The sequence below is a fragment of the Plecotus auritus genome (assembly GCF_963455305.1).
Source record: "Plecotus auritus genome assembly, chromosome: 4".
NCBI lineage: Eukaryota > Metazoa > Chordata > Mammalia > Chiroptera > Vespertilionidae > Plecotus > Plecotus auritus.
In genome coordinates, this window is record NC_137775.1 from 95,378,120 (window position 1) to 95,403,896 (window position 25,777).

The 25,777-nt window shown below is 39.1% G+C and overlaps 1 protein-coding gene and 1 pseudogene across 10 annotated transcripts in view; both read left to right on the plus strand.

Annotated features, from left to right (window-relative positions):
* Window positions 1-25,777, plus strand: part of BTBD9 (BTB domain containing 9) — a 511,095-nt gene that overhangs the window by 274,013 nt on the left and 211,305 nt on the right. The window lies entirely within an intron of this gene.
* LOC308246908 (serine/threonine-protein kinase RIO3-like) lies at window positions 18,907-20,536 on the plus strand (annotated as a pseudogene). Its single transcript has one exon. The product of its transcript is annotated as a serine/threonine-protein kinase RIO3-like (transcript).

Below are 25,777 nucleotides of genomic sequence, written 5' to 3' on the forward strand. Positions count from 1 at the left end.
TGAGTGTTGTAAAGATAAAATTAGGTTATGTCACTACTTAAAACTTTGCAGGACTCCCCTTTGCCTGTGGAATAAATTCCAAGGTCCTTAGCTTAAAACACAAAGCCCTTTATGATCTGCCCAGTCTGTGCCCACTTGGTATCTTCTGTTCCATTCCTCATACTTTATATTCCAACTAGAGGCCTGATGCACGAAATTCGTGAAAGGGACTCGGCCCCCACCACTGCGGTGGCTGCCTCTGCCTCAGTGCGGCGACCGGGGCCTCTGCCTCTGCCCCTGCCGCCGTGGCTTCGTTCGGAAGGTCATCCAGAAGGACGTCTGGAAGGATGTCCAGTCTAATTAGCATAATATGTTTTTATTATTATAGATTACTAGAGGCCCGTTGCAGGAAGATTCCTGCAATAGGGCTTCCTGTGGTGGTCTGCTTTCCTCCCTTCTCCCCCGTCCCACCTGCTTCTCTCCCTTCTCCCCCGCCCCGCCTTCTTCCCTCTCTTCTCCGCAGCCCCGCTTGCTTGCTTCTCTGCAACTTTGCTCCCTTCTGCAACGCTTGGCTTCCTTCTTCTATGCTGTCTTCAGTCTTCGCTCTGCTCCTGGATATGCAAATTAACTGCCATCTTGGTTGGGTTAATTTGCACACTTGCTCCTGATTGGCTGGTGGGCGTGGCTGGAGGGTATGGCTTGTTGGTGTAGCGGAGTGATGGTTAATTTGCATATTACTCTTTTATTAGATAGGATTATTATAGATAGTAACAGACTTGTTGCTTCTCTGAACTTGTCAGGCTATTTCACAACTCAGTTTGCACTTGATGTTTCTTCTACATAGAAGGCTCTTTCTCCTTTGTCCAGCTGTCTTCCTTGCTTCCATCTCTGTTATCCCCAGACTTAACTAGTCACCCAACCTTACCCCAACACTCACTGTCCTTTGATCCTGCTCTATTTCTGAAATAATGCCTATCACGATCTAAAACAATCTCCTTAATATATTTGTTTATTTGTGTTCTCTTCTCTTCTCTTCTCACTCTGTATACTCTTCCCAGGCAATCTCATGGGCTCCTGTGACATTAGTCAACAAAAGGTATTCCTCTGCTGCCTGGATCTGTCTCCTGTGCTTTCAGCTCACTGAAATGGTCACCGTGTAGCTTCCTTAGAGCAACACAAAGCACCTCAAATTTACAGCAGAATACCTCAAGCTAACTAGTCCTACACTCCCACATGTTCTCTTCTCAGTGAGGGACACCCACTTGCCCCATCCAGAAAGCTGGGCACATCTTTCATTTCTCCCTCTTCCACATCCAGTCATTTCAGCTCTGGCAGTTCTTTCGCCTAAAACTCTTTTCCAGTTCATCCTCTTTTCTCTGTCTTCATTGCAACAACTAGTTGACTTTTTCTTGCCTAAATTATATACTGTATTATTTCAGGTCCTCAAGAACAGTGCTGTCCAATAGAGATAAGTTATTTTTAATTTTGTAGTAGCTACATTAAAAAAGGTAAAAAACAAAAAAGTGAAATTAATTTTAATAATATATTTTATTTAAACCAATATATTCAAAACTTAATTTCAACATGTAGTCAGTTATTTGAAATGATTTATTATATGTTTTTAAACCACTTTATTTAGGTATCCTATTTAATAAAACCCTAATATGCAAATTGACCGAACAGCGGAACGACTGGTTGCTATGATGCACACTGACCACCAGGGGGCAGAACCTCAATGCAGGAGCTTCCTCCTGGTGGTCAGTGCGCTCCCATAGGGGGAGCGCTGCTCAGCCAGAAGCCAGGCTCACAGCTGGCAAGTGCAGCAGCAGTGCCGGAAACCTCTCCCACCTCTGCTGCAAGTGGGTGGTAAGGAGCGAGGGGTCCCGGACTGAGAGAGCCACGGACTGAGAGAGGGATGTCTGAATGCCGGCTTAGGTCCGATCCCCCAAGTTGGCAGGCAGACATCCCCTGAGGGCTCCCGGACTGCGAGAGAGCACAGGCTGGGCTGAGGAACCCCCCTGCCTCCAGTGCACAAATTTTGTGCATCAGGCCTCTAGTAATAGATATAAAAGCTGTGTAAATTTAACATATGCAACTTGAATAATTTGGAAGTAAGTATATATCCATGAAACCACAGTCTATTGAATAAACATATCCTTTATACCATCTTGATGATGATGATGTTAGGAACACAACATGATATACCCTTCTTAGCAAATACTTAAGTATAACAACAGTGTTGTTGATCATAGGCCAGCCATGGGCAAACTACGGCCCATGGGCCGAATCCGGCCCGTTCGGCTGTTCTATCTGGCCCGCCGAGCCGAAAGAGTGGAGGGTTCTCTTGCTCTCCCCTCCGCTCCTTTACTTTGAATTTATATTAGTTCACACAAACACTCCATCCATGCTTTTGTTCCGGCCCTCCGGTCCAGTTTAAGAACCCATTGTGGTCCTCGAGTCAAAAAGTTTGCCCACCCCTGTCATAGGCACTAAGCTATATACAGTAGATTGCTAGGTCTTATTTACCTTACATAACTTAAACTTTGTACCCCCTGACTAATACCTCCATTAACCCTTTCCTGGTCCCCCAGCAACCACTGTTCTAGTCTCTGCTTCTATGAATTTGACTATTTTAGTTCCTCATATAAGTGATATCATGTGGTGTTTTTCCTTTTGTGTCTGGCTTATTTCACTTAGCATAATGTCCTCTAGGTTCATCCGTGTTGTCACAAATCCTGTATTCAGCATTACAGCATAAAATATAGAGCCTAGAGCAGTATTACTGGAGCTGAGCCTGTCTTTGGTAAGTTTCTGCCCAGGGTGATGAAGATAAAGGTCAGAAAGGGAAAAAATGTGATATAATACATTACCTTGCCATTCACCACCTCACAACCACTGTGGACACACAGCAGGTTGTTCCCTCCCGTCTCCTGTTTCCTACTGACCAAGGTTCACCCAATGAGAAGTTAACTTCTCTGCACTTCCTTCAACCACTTGACAACTGTTTGGAAAGCGTTATGACATTTTGTCCAAGTCCACAGTGGAAGGGCGACTCAGCATAGGTTAAAGAGGAAGTTGGAGGAGGTTGAGAGAATCTTAGAATTAGTACTAGGTTTGCATCCAGTACAGTGCCTGAGCTTTTTTACTTTGGTTTTGTCTTTCTTCAGTACATTTTCCATACTTAATGCTTTTGCTAAATGTAAGCTTGATTCTATCACTTCCCTACTTCAAAACTTTCAATGATACCCCATTGTTTTCAGGGTCAAGTCTAACACCCATTTTGTTCAAAGTTTCACTACCCTTTCTAGCTTCTGGTCTCAACCACTTCCTTCCCATCTTAAATGTGATGTGTATTGCTTACCTACTGCTGGGTAACAAATTACCCCAAACATAATAACTTAAAACAATAAGCATTTGTTATCTCATATTTCCTATTAGGAATTTGAGACTAGTTTAGCTGGGTAAGGTTCTAGCTTGAGGTCTCTTAATGGGATTGTAGCCAATGTCAGTCAGGGCTGTAGTCATCTGAAGACTTGGCTAACCTTGAGAGATTCACTTTTGAAGATGTCCACTTACATGGCTGGTGAGTTGACACAGCCTGTTGGCAGAGGCCTTCGTTTCTTTGCAGTTTTGCATCTCCAGAGGGCTGCTGGAGCCTCCTCACAGCATGATGGCTATCTTCCCCCAGAGTGATCCAAGAGAGAACAGAGCAGATGCCACAATTTTTTTTTAACCTAACCTCAGAAGTCACACATCATCATTTCCATAATATGTTGATATGGGAGGGAACTACACAAGGACATGAATAACAGAAGACAACCATTGGAGCCATATAGGAGGCTGGCTACCACTAAATGGTACATCTATAGAATTTCTTTAAGTCCTTCTAACATGCATGACTGGATTTATTCTCACCACAAAATAATTCTCTCTTCTGTTTATCTTCTTCTCCTTGTTTGCCCTTCACCATTGGCACTCTTATACCATGCTATCAGAGTATCATGTCTTTCTCTTGTCATAGTACTTACCACATTTTGTTATAGCTGCTGTTTCCCCCATTAGACTCTGAGTTCATGGGGGCAGAGACCCTTTCTTTCTGGCTCATTGTTTTATTCCCCAATACCAGCGCTTGGCAACACATTGCAGGTTCTCAGTAAATAGTTGTTGGAGAGATGACGGAAGGATGGGTGACTAGATGGATTAATGATTTATATCTTGTCTCTTCTACCAGACTCTCACCTTCTAGAGAGCAGTGCCCTGGTCTTTTAATTTCATATCCTGAGGGTATAACATAGTGCCTAGCACAGATGACAGGCCCCAAAAGAATATCTCTTTCTTTTTCCTTATCTTTCCCCCTATTCTTTTTAATGGTATAAAGATTTAGAGAGGCTCAGCATCTCAGTGGGTCTGTCATTAGTGGTAAATTTGATTATTAACAAAAATTCATCTTTTGATTTTTTCTTATTTCAAATATTGCTGGTATTCCCCTCTAAGTCAACATTGTAATATTTCAGATAATTTATATTTGTATTTAATAATCATAGCCATGTTCATTCAGGCTTGACTGTATCTGAAACATGAAAGGAGTAAAAAAAAAAAAAAAAAAACACGAAAGGTGTTTCATGAATGGTGAATAAATTCAACATATTGGCAAATGCTTTTTACTGAGTAACTATGGTGAAGCTTCAGATTGTATGAAAAGTGAATAGTTTTTCTTAAATCTTAATTCTGCTAAGACAGGGAATTACTGATCTATAAGTTGAAATAAACTCTCTGTTTCTGGATTTGAAATTTAGGAGAAAATTGACCTACTGCTTTCACATTTCATTGTTTTTAAGCCCAGTTTTCTTCAGCTACCTGCTGGCTATGTAGAAAGGCAGCAAGTGAAAGGAAGGCTTATTGTCAACAGTGTTGGTCCCTCCCCTTAGAATGTGCAGGACCCGGGGTCAATTACCAAAACTCACTGGGAATAAAGCAATAACACAGTATATAGAATGTGATTACATGTTCCCCTCTTTTCGTTTCCTTTAAAAATGAGCCTTGTTTTTGAAAGATGAGACAGAGGGCCGAAAACCAGGACTACAGGCTTTATTAGAGGAGAAGGACCCTGCTGGGCTGTCTCGAAAGGGGAGAACAGCAACATGTGCAGAGGTGAACACGCCTTTTGAGGGGAGGAATGGGAAGGGATGGGGCTTAGGGTACTCGGCACGTGCTGATTGGTGGTTTCATATAAGGCACATGATTAGGCACTTAGGTACTTAGGAATCAAGAGCTCAGGGTATTTGACAGGTGCTGATTGGTGGTTCAAGGTATAGTCCATATAAGGTGCCTGGTTAGGTGCTCAGGAATGTCCAGGCTGCAGGTGCAGGTTACGTCTTACTCCATCCATTAGTTGGGGGAAGGGAGGATCCATCAGTTTTATATTTTTCTTTATTTTTATACTTCATAAGTTAATTTTATGATTTTTTAAATTTATTTTTGTTTTCAAATTCCCTACTAGAGGTTATTAAAAGGGCATGGGCTTTGCAATTGAACAGCACAACATTCAAATTCTGACTGCCACGTCTTTTTGGCTGTGTGTAATTAAATGTTACTTTATGTCTCTGAGTTTTATTGTTTTAGTATGAAGATGATAGAAATGACCCCTTCATAAGGTTGTCATCAGGCTCAGTAATGTAACTACGTGAAGTGCCTATTGTATCCTAGAATAGTAGTTGCTCAAGTCAAGACTGGGTCATATCACCCTCCCGTGGTCTGCTTTCCTAGCTTGAAGCAGTGCTTAGCAGTGTCATGAGGATCAGGGTCTTTTTGCCCCAGGAGTAAGTGACTCGTTGATTCTGGCAGAGAGGTCATTCCCTAGGCCATCTGACAAAACTCTTAGTCTGCTCTCTTCCTTAGTTTACTTCCGCCAACCGAAGTGGTGCAGTCTGAATGTATTGTGCATTTCCTGTGTATGTTTTCGCCTTCCCTTTGGTGATGCTATTTTTAGATCCCTGCTTACTTGCACTTGCTGGTATCACCAAGAGACTAGCTCCTTACCCGACCTGCCTTTCCAAAGCCATAAAATCCAGACTCTGGGAAAAGGACCCTCTGCCTGGGAAACCTTTGCTTCCAGAACTCATAGCTGGGATTTCTCACTCAGGGCCTTACTTGGTGCACTGCTAGGATGTAGTTGTTTGGGTGATGTGGCTTCCTTTGTCTCCTTGTCGTCTTCAAAGAGATCTGTTTAGAAAGAGATGTGATGGGCCCCACAAATAAACTGTCTGGGGTATCCAAGTCTTGAGTTGAGTGGCCTGTTAAAACACGCCTGTGTCAAAAGTGATGAATAGTTTTTGTGGATTTTGAGCAACTTGCCAATCGATCAGCTACTATGTAATGAGAGAGAGCTCTGCAAGAGGAGCAAAAGCCCAGCTGCCTGTTCTGAGCCACCTGCCTTTTCTCTTTACTTCATTTTCTTGCTAATGAAGGAACCAATTGGTTTAGAGCGATCAATGCTGACCTATTAGGATCAGACATTGTTTTGGCATTGCCAGGCAATTAAATTCAGCAGGGTAAGGATTAGAGAGAGAATGGTTCTGAAAAAATAAAAAGGAGAGTTTTTATTCAGAAACAACCACTCTGGTGTTATATGTATAAAAAGGATTAGTTAAAGAAGAATTAATCATTAGAGCATTTTCTTTCTTGGTAAAATAATCAGAAGATGTTGATATTAGTTCTTAGATTTAGGAAGATAGGAAGCTCTGCTTTGCTGACCTGACTTAAGGTACAAACCTTTATTATGACCTTTTTTCCTATTTAAAGCTGTGACTCATCCAAAAACCCTTTTCTTCGAGACTGTACTGTGTGGTAGGTACTGTGACCTATATGTGCTAGATTTTCCACAGCAACTCTGATTTTAAATATTCCGGTTCTTCGTCATTCCATTAACAGATGGTGTGATTCATAAATTGTTAATCAGTCTATCACTGAAGACTTGATGGAGAGCATCCTATATAATAAAAGAGTAATATGCAAATTAACCATCACTCCACCACACCCAGAAGCCACGCCCACCAGACACACCCACCAGCCAATCAGGGGCGAATATGCAAATAAACCCAACCAAGATGGCTACAGCCACAGAGAGCAGGAGGGAGGCTTGGGTTTCCCCGGCAATGGAGAAAGCCAAGCTTTCCGCCTGCCCTTGCTGGCCTAGGCCTCCACTCAAGGCTACAAAGTTTCAATAATAGAAGATACATAAACCCAAACAGAAATGGCGGCAGCCACGGAGCTGGAAAGAGCAGGAGGCTAGGGTTGCCCCCGGTGATGGGGGAAGCCAAGCTTTCCACACACCCTGGCCGGCCCAGGCCTCCGCTTAAGGCTACAAAGTTTCAATTATAGAAGATACATAAATCCAAAAAAAAATGGCTGCCGCCATGGAGCAAGCAGAAGGCTTGGTTCTGCTCCAGGCTACAAAGTTTCAATTGTAGAAGATAAATAAACCCCAGATACCAGGGCCTCTGCTTGGGTCGCCAGGGGGAGTGGCCGGCCTGCAAACCACCACAGGCCCCTCGCCCAGGCTGCCCCATGCCCCAAGGGAACCCTCACCCTGATCTGGGACACCCTTCAGGGCAAACCAGCTGGCCCCCACTCGTGCACCAGGCCTCTATCCTATCTAATAAAAGAGTAATATGCAGATTGACCATCACTCCAACACACAAGATGGCTGCCCCCATGTGGTCAAAGATCCTACCCCCATGTGGACACAAGATGGCCACCACAAGATGGCCAGCAAGGGAGGGCAGTTGGGAGGGATCAGGCCTGCAAGGGAGGGCAGTTGTGGGCAATCAGGCCAGCAGGGGAGGGCAGTTTGGGGCGATCAAGCCTATAGGGGAGGGCAGTTAGGGGTGACCAAGCTGGCAGAGGAGGGAAGTTGGGGGCAACGAGGCCTGCAGGGAAAGGCAGTTGGGAGGGACCCAGGCCTGCAGGGGAGAGCAGTTGGGGGGTACCAGGCCTGAAGGGGAGGACAGTTAGGGGTGACTAGGCCTGCAGGGGAGGGCAGTTAGGGGCAAACAGGCTGGCAGGGGAGCAGTTAGGCATCAATCAGGCTGGCAGGGGAGTGGTTTCGGGGTGATTAGGCTGGCAGGCATAAGCGGTTAGGGGCAATCAGGAAGGCAGGCAGGCGAGCAGTTGGGAGCCAGCCGTCCTGGATTGTGAGAGGGATGTCCGACTGCCCGTTTAGGCCCGATCCCAATGGGCAGTCAGACATCCCTCGAGGCGTCTCAGATTGGAGAGGGTGCAGGCTGGGCTGAGGGACACCCCCCCCCCCCCCCCGCCGCCCGTGCACAAATTTCGTGCACCGGGCCTCTAGTAATATATAAACACCTTGAGAGTAGGGTTTATGAGCTGATCGTCTTGGTGCATAAACTCCTATTCTTCCAGCTAAGCATGGTGCCTTCTGCTTAGATCAGTGGTTCTCAACCTTTCTAATGCCGCGACCCTTTAATACAGTTCCTCATGTTGTGGTGACCCCCAACCATAAAATTATTTTCGTTGCTACTTCATAACTGTAATTTTGCTACTGTTATGGAATCGTAATGTAAATATCTGTGTTTTCCGATGGTCTTAGGCTCTATAGCGGGGTTGAGAACCGCTAGCAGGGTCACCACAGGTTGAGAACCGCTAGCAGGGTCACCACAGGTTGAGAACCGCTATAGAGCCTAAGACCATCGGAAAACACAGACATTTACATTATGATTCCATAACAGTAGCAAAATTACAGTTATGAAGTAGCAACGAAAATAATTTTATGGTTGGGGTCACCACAACATGAGGAACTGTATTAAAGGGTCGTGGCATTAGAAAGGTTGAGAACCACTGGCTTAGATGCTTAGTAAATATTTGAGTAAACTAACAGACAATACTGACTGAATGAATAAGAAGTTGAGTCATAAAAATGGGTAGCATTTGAAGACTCGATATTCCAGGGTTAGGGAAACAGCAGGAATGAGTGGAGTAAGTTAGGGAGGTCCTTTCCAGATTGGAAGGCATCTACTGAACTAGCAGTTCCCAGACTTTTGGATTTCACCAACCTGTGCAATTTCCAAAAGCTATTTTGCTAAGTAAAAATGCTGAGTGTCACTGTTGTTTCATAATACCAAAATATAGAGTGGATATAATTTTTTTAAACGGCAGTTCTTTAAATTGCTTATATTTTGCTGTATTTTAAAAATCCGATGCAGTTCTTTGAGTTCCACAGGAGAGTTGTTCTCACAGACACAGGCAGTGGCCTCTAGGTCCTTGTAGAGTGCCTCCCTCAAAGTTGTCCCTAAGGTTTCCTTTTGTGGACTGCTGATGGTGTGCCCAGGAAGTAACTAAGTCATTGTTGCTGCTGCCCCTTTGTAGTAAGAGTGGAGCTATAGCCCTAACCGGTTTGGCTCAGTGGATAGAGCATCAACCTGCGGACTGAAGGGTCCCAGGTTCGATTCCGGTCAAGGGCATGTACCTTGGTTGCGGGCACATCCCCATTGGGGAGTGTGCAGGAGGCAGCTGATCGATGTTTCTCTCCCATCAATGTTTCTAACTCTCTATCCTTTTCCCTTCCTCTCTGTAAAAAAAAAAAATCAATAAAATATATTTTTTTAAAAAAAGAGTGGAGCTATATGTCAGCTTAAGTGATGACAGTAAATGTGGTTCTCTGCATGTTCCTCAGAGTTGTACAAGAGCCTTGATTTGAAGGTGGTGTCTAGATGTCTACCCCTGGTTGACCTTTGATTCCCCCGAGTTTCCCATGCTTTTTGTCTTGGTTTATATGTCATCTAAGGGTGCTCCTTTTTTCTTGTCCACGATTTGCTAAATGTCTTGAATATGAGCTATTATTTTTACTTCAGAATGATCCCTGGGGTTTTCATTGGCTAACGGCCCCTGAAATTGCCAAAGAACTGTATACCAGTGGTCTTACAGCTTTTCTGATCATGCAAACCATTAGTTAAAAAACTATCAACATCAATAGTCATTGAGGAAATGCCAATTAAAACTACGAGACACCACTGCTCACCCAACAGGATGGCCAGAATAAAAAAGTTTGATAACAGGTGTTGGCAAGGATGTAGAGAAATTAAAACACTCATAACTGTTGGTGGCAATATAAAAATGGTATAGCCTCTTTGGAAAGCAGTCTGACAGTTCCTAAAAAAGTTAAATATAGAGTTACCATTTGACCCAGCAATTGCTTTTAGGTGTATGCCCAAGAGATGTGAAAACATATGTCCACATGAAAAATTGAACATGAATGTTCATAACAGAATTATTCACAATAGCCAAAAGGTGGAAAAAACCAATGTCTATCAACTGATCAATGGATAAACAAAATGTGGTATAGCTATGCAGTGGAATATTGCTCAGCCTTTAAAAGGAATGAGGCACTGATATATGCCACACATGGATAAACCTTGAAAACATTATCCTAAGTGAAATAATGCAGTCACAAAAGATCACACATTAGGATTCCATTTATATGAAATGTCCAGAATAGGCAAATATATAGAGATAGAAAGTAAATTAGTGGCTGTTTAGAGCTAGGGAAATGGAGAAGTAGGGAGATTGATAGCTGAGAGATTCAGGATTGCTTTCTGAGGTGATGATTGAACACCTCTGTGAATATACTGTAACCCATTGAATTGTATGTGAATTATAACATACTAAGGCTGTTACAAAAAAGATTTTCAAGTGGACAATCCTGATACAAGTATATTTATTCATTTATAAATCTTATATATGTATGCCTGTACTAATACGTACATTATAAAACAGACATTTTAAAAAGTATACAATAAAGGTAATGGTAATATAAATTCTAGTAATATCTTTTTGTAATCGATAAACAGAATCTTACAATCTCCTGGAGTGCATGCACCCCACTTTGGAAACTCCTCTTTTGACTGCATGGTAGAGATTAATGTGTGTGAGACAGCCTGTGTAGGAAGGCTAGGTTTCTCAAGTCCAAAGAGCCTGATGTGACTGCACCGGGAACATGTCTGCAAGTGTCTCTACCATGCAGGGAGAATGAAAGCCTCTGTGTTCTTACAGTCCAGCACACTCAGATATGCGACAGCCCCAGCAGGTAGCTATTTCCAGTCACCTCATTGTACCATCAGAAAGAAGTTTGAGTGGCATATGATGACAATCAATGATGTCCCTAAAGTCTTATATTTCATAATTACTACTAGAATATATTCAATATGTATGTAAGACACTACAGAGAGAGAAAGGAAAAAAATCTATTCCCAGCTGAATGACATAAAGCTGTATTTTTATTAAGAGCTTTGACTGACAATATAAATCATAAATCACTAACATGAAACTTAAGGCACCAGGAACCAGAGAGAAAATATAATCTGTAAAATGTACCATTTGGTATAGTTTAATACTCATAGTGCCCAGGATTTTAAAGCTAGCATATAATAGATTAAGGCATCTAATTTTTATTCATCTTTTTTTCAGGTTAGTCTTCTTGATTTTTTATGCTATTTCTTTATCACATCAGCTGACAATAATTAATTTAGGCTGTACTCAAGTGACTGGTTCTTGAAACAGTTGATGAATAATTACTGCATTTTTTTCATACAATCTCTGTCTACTGTAAAGTCACTCTAATGTACATTCAGTTGTGTATGAATGTGAACACCCAGCAATATTCAGCACAGGGCTATATGTGTAGTGCAGATTTTAATACATGTGTATTGGTGGCGATATTGATGTTGAAGGGTTAAAGGAGAGTATTCTAAAATTTCCTGGCTCTATTTGAAATGTACCAAGAACATGGTATTGCATTTGCTTGTTTTTTGGTGCAGTAATGTATCACTAACAGTATGTTGTGGTGTATCAAGCCATGAAACAGACTACGTCTTGAGCATATTTCTTTGGTGAACAAAAGTGCAGATTTTATGTATTGAGTTAAAGAAAATAAACTTTTCCAACAAGGGTAAGCAGAAAGAAATTTGATTCTAGATATAATATATGTCTTTAAAATGTGGTAAAAATAAGTTTAAAAGATTCTTTATTAAATCCTCATCGCTATTAATCTCTATACTATAAATTATCATAGGTTTCCTGCCCATTAAAGACAGTTAAAAGATCAAGTGGAGAGTTTGGTACATTTCGTAGTCCTAAAAATAAAATATTGTTGTATTATTGTCATTTTCTCCCTTTGTTTAAAAATCTTTTTTTGCTAATATGAAACCTGCGACCTAACATAACTCGGATTTCATTCTTGAGAAAGGGTAAGACAATGCATCATAAAACACAATTTATGTAACCCCTTAAAAATGTAGCTTTTATGATGACATTTTAATATTTCAGAAGTCATGAAGTTTAAGTTCCATTTTAAATGATTCTCTGGTTTTTGGTATTAGTATTTATTAGAAACAGGGTCACTTCAAGGTTAAAGTTTAGAAACAGAATAGGTGTTTTTATATATACAAAGAATCTGTATTATCCTACTGGCCAAAGGATTGATGGGTACTGCTGTTTTCAGCACACTTCATTTGAAAAGAACCACATCAAATCTCTAAACACACTAAATTCAGTTGATACGTTCTCTTTCAGTCAATATGAACTCTAGTAATACAATGAAGAGATAGGAAAAAGCTAAAACACTGTGTGCAGAAAAAACACAAAATAGCTCACTATTCCAAAGCATCTTTTTCCCTTTTTCCTCAGTGAAAAACATAAAGCTCTAAAAAAATCATTATAAACATAACTAGGGACCCAGTGCATGAATTCCTGCACCTTGAAAGGAATCGTGGGCTGTGAGGCAGCGGTGGGCACAGGGGTGGGTCTCGGCCCATCCTCCATGCCCTCAGGGGCAATCAGGGCCGGTGCTGGGCGCCGGCAGCAGGTGCAAGTGCCCAATGGGACCATGGTGCGCGGGAGCAAAGAATTTTCAGTAACCACCAGAGGCTCGACCTGATGACAGCAACTGGTGCTCGCCTTGGTCTGACATCTCCACTCACCTGCTCCACCATCCCACCACGGCCAATGCCCACCATGTTCCACACCCTGCCACCTGCTGCCGACACCTGCCATGTTCTGCGTGCACCCTCTGGTTGTCAGTGCATGTCACAGCGACCGGTTGTTCAGTTGTTCCACCATTATATTTGCATATTAGGGTTTTATATAAATAGATAAGTAGACTGTAACCCTAATCAATAATATAGGTACTAAGTTATACCATCTTCCTTTTTTCTTTTCTTAAAAAGTCAAACAAAGCAGCTCTTAATGTTGGAGAGCTGATGCCACTCTCATTGTACAAGGCAAATAGGAGAGGGGCCCTAATTACCAATACAGTCTGGCTCTAGCCAATTAAACCGCAAACCTCAAAGCTGTTTTACTAAAGCAGATTTCTTTTCAGAGCAGTTTTCTTGGCACAAAGTGCACATCTGAACATTTAAATCCAAATATGCTAACAGATGTCTCTTGAGCAAGAGCATCATAAAACCAGATTTCACTTGAGTGAGGAAAATACTTTTTCCATCATTGTATATTTGTCACTTGGAGATTACATTTCACTTTAGTAGACGGCAGCCCTATGGGCTGTGATTAGAAAGGGTGTCTGAGAAGGGAGACTATCCTATTGGTGTGAGGTGAGCACATGCATTTCAAATCAAGGTGATGCCACCTAGTCTAAGAATGTGGAATGCTAATGAAACGAACCATTATTTATCTTGAATTTTAGGTCTGTTCGCCACAAATGTCTGACACACTCTGAATTCACTCTTCTCCACTATGATTCTGCATGAATTTGGCATATGTGCAAATCCTTTCCCAATAATTTAGTGGAATATCTTACGTATTTGGCTGATTTCTCCTCTGGGCACAGATGGAACAAAGTAAATGATATACTTTTGGAATGTTTCTCCCAAATCCATATGTTAAATCTTGTGACCATTACTCATAATTTCTTTCATTCTGACCAGATATTGACTGCTGAATAATGCACATTAGATACCTTCCTATGGCTTTTGTCCTATAATTCTAGATTTAATTTAATCTCAAACAAATATATCAAGATTTTCATTCAGAAACAATAGTGGTTGAAAAAGAAATGTGATTTGATTATTTAACTGGAGTTCCTAGTACAGTGAATGTCCAAGAGTAAATTCTTTTAAATATATCATTTTTAATTTTGTCTTCAAGTATCTTTTCTTTTTACACAATACAGAATGTCACATTAGAGGTATTTTAAATACATACTTTTGAAAAAATGGAAAATTGAGACGAAAAATATCACAGAATAGACTTATGGCAAATAAAAATAAATCTAAAAATGTATTTATTCCAAATATAAATGTTATTATAATTTTATTACATTTTTAGTAGTCAGAATTTTAAAATTTGACCAACTGATGTAAGAACCAGAATTCTCAGTACCATCACCTATTAAATTGATCCTGTGGTCACTGTAGGCTCTTTCACGTAAAGTCTGAGGGGGAGCAAGATACTTTGGGGTAAATCATTTTTCTCTTATTCTGTAGTCTTTTCTTCCTTTAAACTGAAGGTAATTTATCATGGGTATTGTTATATGTTACTTTGGAATTTTTCCTTCTTGTGAAATTTTGACGTGATGAAGTTGACATCTACTTTAAATTTATCCTCACATGACATGAAGACTTCTCAAATAGACTTGTTTCTTGAAATTCATATCCCAAATGGAATAGAGGGTTTTGCTTAAGGCTATGAATAATAATTTACTAAATAATATTATAAAGATTAGAATTATGGTATTTTCTAATATTTAATAGTTGGCTTGGTATTTTGTTTCAATCTTACAGGCTTTTTTTTTTTTTTTTTTTTTTTTTTTGGTTAATCCTCACCAGAGGATATTTTTCCGTTGATTTTTAGAGAATGGAAGGGAGAGAAGAGAGACAGAGAGAAACAGATGTGAGAGAGACACATTGATTGGTTGCCTTCACACATGCCCCTACCAGGGCTGGAGATCGAGCCTGCAACCGAGGTACATGCCCTTGACTGGGATTAAACCTGGGACCCATCAGTCTGCACTGACCCAAACCAGCTGGGACTTACAGGCATATTTTGCTTTAAAAAAAAAAATTGTTCTTTCTTAAAGATAACTAGTAAATCTATTACTTCTCAATATTTGCAATTTTAAACAATCTCCTCATTTATTTGACCATTCTGACCATTCTGATTTTTAGTAATTTTGTACATAAAATTAATAATTTTAATGCCATGATCATTACTATAGTAGCATTTTACTCTTATAATAATGAACACAAATTCAAAGTTTAGCTGATTAAATTTTAATATCAAAAATACAGAAGAAACTTTCATTCCAAGTTGCATCTAGCATGCTGGCTTCTGTTTGAAAGTGAGTAATCAGATGTTAACTGGAAATCCTAACAGCGTAATTTGTTCTTATTACTTTGGTTGTTAACATGATTTTATAGCAACCTTCATGTCACATGATTCAGAGATGCCAGTAATGACACTAAAGCAGATCTTGGGCTTTTAACACCCTTCAAAAGGTTAAGGTTGAAGCCAAATAGTAGTTAGCTGAGTTCAAGCTAAAAGAATCCTGAACATTTAGATTTGCTATGAAGCAAGTGTATTTTTGTCAGTATACCCTATGCAAGATGAGACAAAATTCCCTTTAAAGCCTGGAGGTCTTTTATCCTAGGAATGTTTTTCTGTTGAATTAGCCATCATATTCAAGCATTGTCTTCTTTTTGACATTTGAAGTAATTCAGGAGGTATCAAATATACCCCAGTCAAACTATTGTTGCCCAGTCTTTGGGGGCCTGAAAACACTGATTTTCCTTATCAATTATGTGACTGTTAGGAAATACTAATTGTGAAGACCTTCACAACTTTAATACTTAAAAACATCAAGATGAGTTATTTCAGTTTGTAAATGTTAACTGATCTAACTCCTGTATTAGCTAAGCAGCCCTTTGCTGGGGGAGGCGGGGGCAGGGGTAGGAATGCATTTTACATATCCAAAAGAACCATTTGTCAGGCCTATGTTCAGATGAGAGATAAAAAGGAATTTATATCTGATAGCAGTCTTTGTCTCTTTTAATACCATTTTATTGAATTCTTCATAAGGTGAAACTACTCAGGAGTCTAAATATATACAAATTAGACTTAGAGAATCAAGCACTTTGAGGTTATAGCAGAGAAGCAGTAAAACTTTATAAAATGCAGTGTGCTTTATTTTTATGTAGCCTAATTCCCAGTATCATAAGACACTTTACAGAAAGAATCAATTACAAGCTTAAAAGGAGGAAACTTTTAAGGTAAAATTTAAGGACAGAATGTACTCTAATTTTGCACTTATCTTCCAACTGAGTCAGTCACTGTGCCTTAAGTTAGGCTTAAGGTTTTCCTACTGAGTCCTAAAAAGCCAGCCTGCTAAAGGAGGATACTGGATGACTGAGGAGGGGTGCCGAGTGCAGCTTGCCTGTTGTCCAGTACAAAAGGTCAGTAACTCCACTACAGCCCACTTAGTCCCTGGCCCTATTTATCTTCTCAGTTATCAACCCAGGCTTTCAGCTGGACACTAATATCTTTGCCATTGTCTCCATTATATCTTCTGATTTTATTCCATTTTTTCTATTATTAATTGAGTGTTATGTATGCACACGTGTGTATGTGTGTGAGAGAGATTTTTTTTTGCTAAACATTTGATACACTTGTAAAAATTCTTTTATAAACCTCTTTAAAATTTTTCTTAAAAACATTATTACCTGGACTATAACATTTTTTGTGAAATATATCTTATATACAAGATTTACATAGTGTATATCTTGTTTATATACCATTTAAATAATGAGTATTAATAAAATGAAGACCCTTTCCTCATCACTAGTTTTAAGAGATTGAGCATTACTTTGGCATCTGTACAATATTGGGTCTTCCTACCCACAAACATATGTGTCTCCCCATTTATTTTGGTCTTTATTGTCATTCAATACAAATATATAATTTTCTCCACATCTTGCGTATCTTTTTGCTAGCTTTATTCATTATATTCTGCACATTTATTACAAAATGTGTAGAAATGCAGTTGACCCTTGGATTTGGACTTTTCATCTTGCTAAACTCTCTCACCATACTTACTAGTAGTTTCTTTGGGGTTTTTTACATTTCATTTGTTGCCTTCCCTCCCGCGCCCCCCCCCCCCCCCGCCCGCCCCCATTTCTTTCTCTTATTCTGATCATTGATCTCAGGATAATATTGATTAGAAGGAGCGTAGGTGGTTATTTTTCTCATATTTGTTTGTTTTTAAGTATTAAAGAGCATGCTTGTATTTTACCATTGAAAAAGGCATTTGGTAATGGGATTTTGATAGAGGCCCATTGTTAGGTTAAGAGAATTGCCTTATATTTCTGACTTGCTATGAATTTTTAAATTTTTTGAAAACTGGTTGAATTTTATCAAATGCTTTTTCAGGAAATATTGAGATGATTGTATATGTTTCCTCAAGTTAATCAGATGGATAATATTTTAAGATTTTCTAATGTTGCACATACCTGGAATTCCTGGAATTAACTTAATTTGGTCATGATGAATTATGTTTTCATGCATTATTGGTTTTGTTTTGCCAAATTTTGTTTAGTTTTGCATTTATATTTATGAGTCAGGACAACTAGAATTTTATTGTATGTTCTTAGTCTGATTTTTTTCAAGTTTTATCAGCCTCATAAAATGTGTTGTATTGCCTCTTTTTCTTTCCCCTGAAGGAAATTTGTATAATATTAAAATTGTTTTTTGAATGTCTGGTAGAACTCACCTGTAAAACCTTCTAGGCCTTGTGGGAAGACTATTGGCTATTAATTAAATACTAGTGGCCCAGTGCACAAATTCGTACACATTGAAAGGAAATTAATTAGAAGAAATATTTAAATATTTTAATATCGCTATTCACCCTTTTGCTATAACAGAAGTGTCAACCAAATTCATGATCAACAATGACAGATGGGAACACATGCATACGATTGGGGCCAACAAGAGCTTTATATGTATCGAGCATGCATGAGTCAACTTAGCCTTTTATAGATACAGAATAAACTTGCTTAATTAGACCTGCTTTCTGATGTACCTAAACTTTTTCCAGCCCAGTGAAGCACCCCAATTTCTCTTTCAGGTAATTGTCAGCAACACAGTAGTAAATATCAATATGAAGCAGATTATTATTGTAGATTATGCAGGGAGAACAAAGGGTAAAATATTTAACTGAAACAGGGTTTGACTATATTCTGCACAGTAAGAAAACCTGAAGTCATTTTCAAGGTCCACCATTTCTTACTTCTTTTCAGTCAGGTCAAGTTTCTAAGATTTCTAAATCTCCGTTTTCTGGCTAATGAAAAAAAATAGGATTCCACGGAGTCTCTTATCTACCTACTCCAGGACTTCTGGTGAGGATCAAATGAGATGAGGCATGGAAAAATGCTTCACAGACATTTGGTTACAGTGCAAAATGTTTCCACCTGGCTATAAAGCAAGTCGTGTTCCTGGGCTGAAGAAACTGCAAGGAGGTTAGTCACTAGGGAGAGGAAGCTGGGCGTTACTATGTGATGTCATTACCTGGACGGTCAGACACTTAGCATATTAGCCTTTTATATATATAGATTTTAATGTTTGTATGGCCACTCTGGTTTTCGGTTTCTTGTTAAGTCCTTTTTAGTATTTCATATTTTTAAAATAAATTTGTCATTCATGCCCCCACCCCCCTGTTGTCTGTGGCATGAATGGGAGGTGAGGGGTAATTGGGGAATAAGGACACATATGTAATACCTTAATCAATAAAGAAATTATAGATCTGTCACCACAACTTCGGCCCTGGCCCTGGCCCCGCCTCCAGTCTCTGAGGAGGCTGCTTCCCGGCCCCGCCATTGCTCCTGTGCTCGCGGCAGGCTTCTTCCCCGCATGGATCTGGTCGGAGTGTCATTGCCAGAATCTGGGCCGGCAGCGGCCTGGGGACCCAACAAGTGTCCATGGACTACTCCTCAAAAGACAATATCCTGTTCTTTGGCTGATGTCATGAGTTGAGCAGTTGGCTAAAGAGTTGCAATTAGAAGAAGAAGCTGCTGCTTTTCCTAAAGTTGCTGTTGCTGAAGGACCATTTCTTTTGAAGAAAACACTGATACTTCCAGTGACCTAATGCTGGCTCAGATGCTACAGATGGAATTTGACAGAGAATATGATGCACAGCTTAGGCGTGAAGAAAAAAATTCAATGGCGATAGCAAAGTTTCCATATCCTTTGAAAATTATCGAAAAGTGCATCCCTATGAAGACAGTGATAGCTCTGAAGATGTGGTTGACTGGCAGGATATTCGCGATGATCCCCATAGACCAGCAAAACCAGTTCCTACTCCCAAAAAGGGTTTTATTGGAAAAGGAAAAGACATCACCACCAAACATGATGAAGTAGTATGTGGGAGAAAGAATGGAACATTTTGCACCTGGGTTTCAGGTAGGAGATGGAATTGGAATGGATTTAAAACTATCAAACTATGTTTTCAATGCTTTAAAACAACATGCCTACTCAGAAGAACATCGAAGTGCCCACTTCCATGAGAAAAATGAACACTTTACTGCAGAAAAAGCAGTTGATCCTAAAACACGCTTACTTATGTATAAAATGGTCAACTCGGGAATGTTGGAGACCATAACTGGCTGCATCAGCACAGGGAAGGAATCTGTTGTCTTTTATGCCTATGGAGGGAGCATGGAAGATGAAAAGGAATATAGTAAATTTATACCTACAGAATGTGCCATCAAGGTATTTAAAACAACCCTTAATGAGTTTAAGAACCCTGACAAATATATTAAAGACGATTTCAGGTTTAAAGATCGCTTCAGTAAACTAAATCCACGTAAGATCATCCGAATGTGGGCAGAAAAGGAAAGGCACAACCTCACCAGAATGCAGAAAGCTGGAATTCCTTGCCCAGCAGTTGTGCTGCTCAAGAAACACATTTTAGTCATGTCTTTCATTGGCCATGATCAAGTTCCAGCCCCTAAATTGAAAGAAGAAAAGCTCAGTAGTGAAGAAATGACAGAAGCCTACTATCAAACCCTCACTTGATGCAGCAGTTATATAATGAATGCACACTCATGCATGCCGACCTCAGTGAATATAACATGCTGTGGCATGCTGGGAAGGTTTGGTTGATCGATGTCAGTCAGTCTGTAGAACCGACCCATCCTCACGGCCTGGAGTTCTTGTTCCATGACTGTAGGAATGTCTCACAGTTTTTCCAGAAAGGCGGAGTGAAGGAAGCCCTTAATGAACGAGAGCTCTTCAGTGCTGTGTCAGGTTTAAACATCTCAGCAGACAATGAAGCTGATTTCTTGGCTGAGATAGAAGCTTTGGAGAAAATGAATGAAGATCACGTTCAGAAGAATGGAAGGAAAGCTGCTTCATTTTTGAAAGACGATGAAGGTCCTCCAGTCCCACACGATGAATAGCACCAATACCTGCTGCTCTCAGTGGTGACCCAGAGGCGACTGCCAGCTGCCAATGCCAAATGAAGTTACGGGCAACTTGAGATACCAACACGAGGAGTGTACAATGGTGCTTCTGTGCTTTCCCCCTGGTAGCCCTAACGCCAGATGTGTGGAATTTTTAGCTCGGCATTGAGAGAATAAAATGTCACTACCTCTAAAAAAATAAATAAATAAATTATATTAAAAAAATAAATTTGTCCATTTCAAATAGGTTTTCATATTTATTGGCTTAAAGTTATTCATATTTCTTTTTTTATTGATTTTTAGAGATGGAAGAAGGAGAGAGAGAGAAACATTGATTTGTTATTCCACTTATTTATGCATTCATTGGTTGCTTCTTGAATGTGCCCTGACCGAGGATCAAATCCGCAACCTTGGCTTATTGCACGATGCTCTTAACAAGCTAAGCTACCCAGCGAGGGCTTTAATCTCTTATGCATCTGTGATTATATTATCTTTCTCATGCCTAATATTATTTATTTGTCCCTTTTCTCTGTTAGTCTTCGTCCATCTTGTTGGAATTTTGTCAGTTAATCTTTTCAAAGAGCCAGCTTTGTTTTTCTCTTTATCACTGTTTTCTATTTCAGTATTTTCTGGTCTTATCCTTATTATTTCTTCTTTTTATTTTCTTTTTTTTTTTTAAATATATTTTTATTGTGTTTAGAGAGGAAAGGAGAGGTAGAGAGAGATAGAAATATCAATGAGAGAGAATCATTGATCAGCTGCCTCCTGCACTCCCCCTACTGGGGATCGAGCCTGCAACCTGCAAATTGATCCATGACCTCTTGGTTCATAAGTTGACACTCAGCTACTGAGCCACACTGGCCAGGCTCTTCTTTCTCTTTCTACTGCTTTTGTTTTCTAACAATTTTAACAACAATAACAACAAATTGATTGAATGTCTTATTTAGTAATTTTCAGTCTTTTCTATTTTCTAATAGTATAAGCATTTTAAACTATAGACTTCCAAGGACCACATTAATTAGAGCCTACAATTTTTAAAAATATATTTTTATTAATTTCAGAGAGGAAGGGAGAGGGAGAGAGAGATGGAAACATCAATGATGAGAGAGAATCACTGATCGGCTGCCTCCTACACGCCCCCCACTGGGGATTGAGCCCACAACCCAGGCATGTGCCCTTGACCGGAATTGAACCCGGGACCCTTCAGTCCGCAGGCCAGCTCTCTATCCACTGAGCCAAAACAGCTAGGGCTAGAGCCTACAATTTTTAAATTCTTTCTTTTATAAGTCCAATGTTTGGCCTTCCTCTTGGACAGTTTCTATAAATTTTTTTCTACTGTGAATGGACCATATTACCTTATTTTTTTGCATGTCTTATAATTTTTTCTTGAAAACTGCACATTCTGAATATTATAATGGAACAACTCTGAAAATTAAATTCTTTCCTATTCCTAGAGTTTATTGATGCTGCTTGTTATTGTGTTGTTATTATTCGCTTCTTGGTGACTTTTTAAAACTACTTTAAAAAATGCATTTTTTTTGCTCTGTTTGACCATTGGAGTCTGAGTTGTGTGTTTTTTATGGCTGAATAATATTTCATTGTGAATGTATAGCTCAACAATTTTTGTCAATTCCGTCTATGGACACTTAGGTTTTTTCTATTTCTTGGCTATTGTAAATCATGCTGCTATGAACATGGGGGTGCAGATATCTTTTAGAATTATTGTTTTGGGTGTCCTCTGGGTATATTCTCAGAAGTAGAATTGCTGGATCATATGGTAGTTCTATTTTTAATTTTTGAGGGTCCTCCATACTGTTTGTTATAGTAGCTGGCTATACAGTTTATAGTTCCACAGTTCTACCAACATTGCACCAGGGCTCCCCTTTTTCCACACCCTCACTAATACTTGCTATCCCTTGTCTTTTGATGATATGAGGTGATATTTTATTGTGATATTTTTTAGTAGAGCAAATCCTCCAGAAGTTTTGTCAGATTACAAAGAGTACAGTGGCCAAGGGTATGTTGATGAGAGCCAAAATAGTCCTGTGTTGTTGTTTTTTAGTTACATTACTTCAATTGTTCAGATTGGTTGCCCTCTATGCCTGGTGCACAAGTGGTCATCGCTCTTCACCATCACCCTGGAGATTCCCTTTGATTCTCTTCTTTGTTGGCTCTTTTATTTCTTGTACTTAATGATTTAGGATAAACCCTCATTTTTTAGAGAATACCCTTCAGTAGTTTTCTGAAAGATTCATGGGAAATAAACTTTGAGACCTTGGATGTCTGAAAATATCTTTATTCTACTCTCACACTTGTTTGACAGTTTGGCTACAGACAGAATTCTAGTTTGGAAATTCTTTTCCTTCAGAAATTCAAAGACAGTTTCCTATTGCTTTCTGCCTTCAATTGAGAAATCTCAAACTGTTCTGATACAAAATATCTGAAACTGATCTTTTGTATATGATGTGTTTTTATTTTTTGTTTTATTTTGTTTTGTTTTTCTCTCTCTGGACGTTTGTAAGCTGTTCTCTGTCTGTTATGTGCCAAATTTCATAATCATGTAGCTAGGCTGGTCCCAGTGTTATCATCATTCTCAGCCCTTTAAATATGAAAACACACATCCTTCAATTTTGTGAATTTTCTCCTATCCATTTTCTTAGATGTCTCTTTCTGAAACTTCTGTTATTTGAATATTTTCCTTCCTGGACTGATCTTCCAATTTTTTAAAAATCTTTTCTCTACTATTTACTTTTGTTGTTGTTGTTGTTGCTTTTGGGGTTTTTTGTTTGTGTATGTCTTTAAGCTATACATTCTGGGATATTGCCACATTTTAATTTTCTGGCTTTTATTTTGATTTTTACAATTTCTGCTCTCCTGTTTTTAACATCAAGAGCTCAGTTTTGTTCTTAGTTACTTAAGATTTTCTGTTTCCTCCAAATTCATTTTTTATGTTTGTTTATTTGTTTTTGCCTCTGACTTCTTCATGAAGAGGAATTTCTTTACACATATAGTCAGCTATGTTGCTAGAAAAAGATCTAAAAATCTTTAGATCTTTTCCAAGAAGGAATCTAAATATTTCTATTTTAGAAAGAACTTACTATATTCCTTCCTTACACCACCATAAAATATTTCATAGATTTAAAAAATTAGTAAAATTCTATTAGAATGAAAAAATGTACTATATAAAAAAATAATGTTTTAGGTAAACATGATTATAAAAAGAGGGAGAACAATTTACTAATTAACTTTCTCAAATATTGTTATTGGAAATTCCCAGCAGAGTCCAGAATTATGAAAGTGAGTGAGAGATTGTTCTGGCTAAATCCAGTAGGAGTGTGTGTGTGTGTGTGTGTGTGTGTGTTTGCGCGCGCGCGCACACACACACACGTGTGTGCTCTTAATTTTTCTGAATCTAATAATGCAATCAATATATAGTAAATTGAGTGGCTAGATTATTACTCAGAATTTTAAAAATTTTTTTTATTGATTTTAGAGACAGGGAAGAAGGAAGAAAGAGAGAAATTTTGATTTGTTATTCCACTTATTTATGTATTCATTGGTTGATTCTTATATATGCCCTGACCAGGAATCGAACCTACAATTTTGGCATATTGGGACGATGCTCTAACCAACTGACCTACCTCGCCAGGGCTCATTCAGGATTGAAGGAGAGATAAGAGAGTTTTCCAGACAAGCCAAAGCTAAAGGAATTCATCACCACTAAACTGGCATTACAAGAAATGTTAAGGGGAATTCTTTAAGTGAAAAAGAAAAGGCCAAAATTAGAAATAAGAAAATATATGAAAGAAAACAAATCTCACTAGTAAAGGTAAACAGAGTAAAGCTAGTATGAAAACAATTAAAATGGCAATAAATACATACCTATCACTTTAAATGTAAATGGACTAAGTGCTCTATTCAAAAGACAAAAGGTGGTGGATTAATGGATTAAGATAACCCACAAAACTTTTTTTTAATACAATTTCTTTTTTTTAAATATATTTTATTCATTTTTTTTACAGAGAGGAAAGGAGAGGGATTGATAGTTAGAAACATCGATGAGAGAGAAACATCGATCAGCTGCCTCCTGCACACCTCCTACTGGGGATGTGCTCGCAACCCAGGTACATGCCCTTGACTGGAATCAAACCTGGGACCTTTCATTCTGCAGGCCGATGCTCTATCCATTGAGCCAAACTGGTTAGGGCAACAGAACTCTTAAATACGCTGCCTACAAGGGACTCAATTCAGATTGAAAGACACACAGACTGAAAGTAAAGGGATGGAAAAAGATATTTAATGAAAATGGAAGCAAACAAACAAACAAGCTGGGGCAGCAATACTTTTATCAGACAAATTAGCATTTAAAACAAAAGCTATGTCCTGGCCAGTGTGCTTAGTGGTTAGTGTGTTAGTCCGTGCAGTGCAGGATTGCAGGTTCATTCCCTGGCCCTGTAGGAGGCAGCCAATTGATGTCTCTCTCATATCAATGTCTCTCTCATATTGATATCTCTCTCTCTCTCTCTCTTTCTATTTCTCTTCTCCCCCCTTCAACTCTCCCCTCTCCCTCTTTTCCACTCTATAAAAAGCAATGGAAAAATATCTTCTGGTGAGGATTTTTAAAGCAAATAAACAAAGGCTATAACAAAGCACCTAGCAATTCCACTTCTGGGCATTTATCCAAAGAAAATGAAAATACTAAATCAAAAAGGTACATGCATCCTATGGTGGTTGCAGCATTATTTATAATAGCTGTGACATTGAAGCAACCTGGGTGTTTATCGGTAGATGAATGGATAAAAACAATATAGATAGATAGATAGATAGATTAGATGTGTGTGTGTGTATATATATATATATACACACACACACACATACACCCACACACATATACACATACATACATACACAGTAGGTCCTCGGGTTATGTTGGAGATCCGTTACTATGGTGCAAAGTAACGTGATTTTTGCCGTAAGTCGGAACCCACCTACATAAGCACCTACGTCACTCACGTAGAGCACATACACAGCAGTAATGAAGTGAAACAGTAAAAAAAAAAATTAAAAGAAAGATAACAATTCCTAACCTTTACTTGTGGTAAATAAATAATAAAAAACATAAAGCACATATGTACATACGTTGAAATGACGGAACTTTCTTTTTATTTATATAAATAAATGGGAGATGGCGACGTAACCATGAAATGACATACGTTGAGTCTGACATAACCCAAGGACTGCCTGTATACACATTCCTATCTAATAAAGAGGGAATATGCTAATTGACCATCATGCCCTCATGGCGGCACCCACAGCCAATA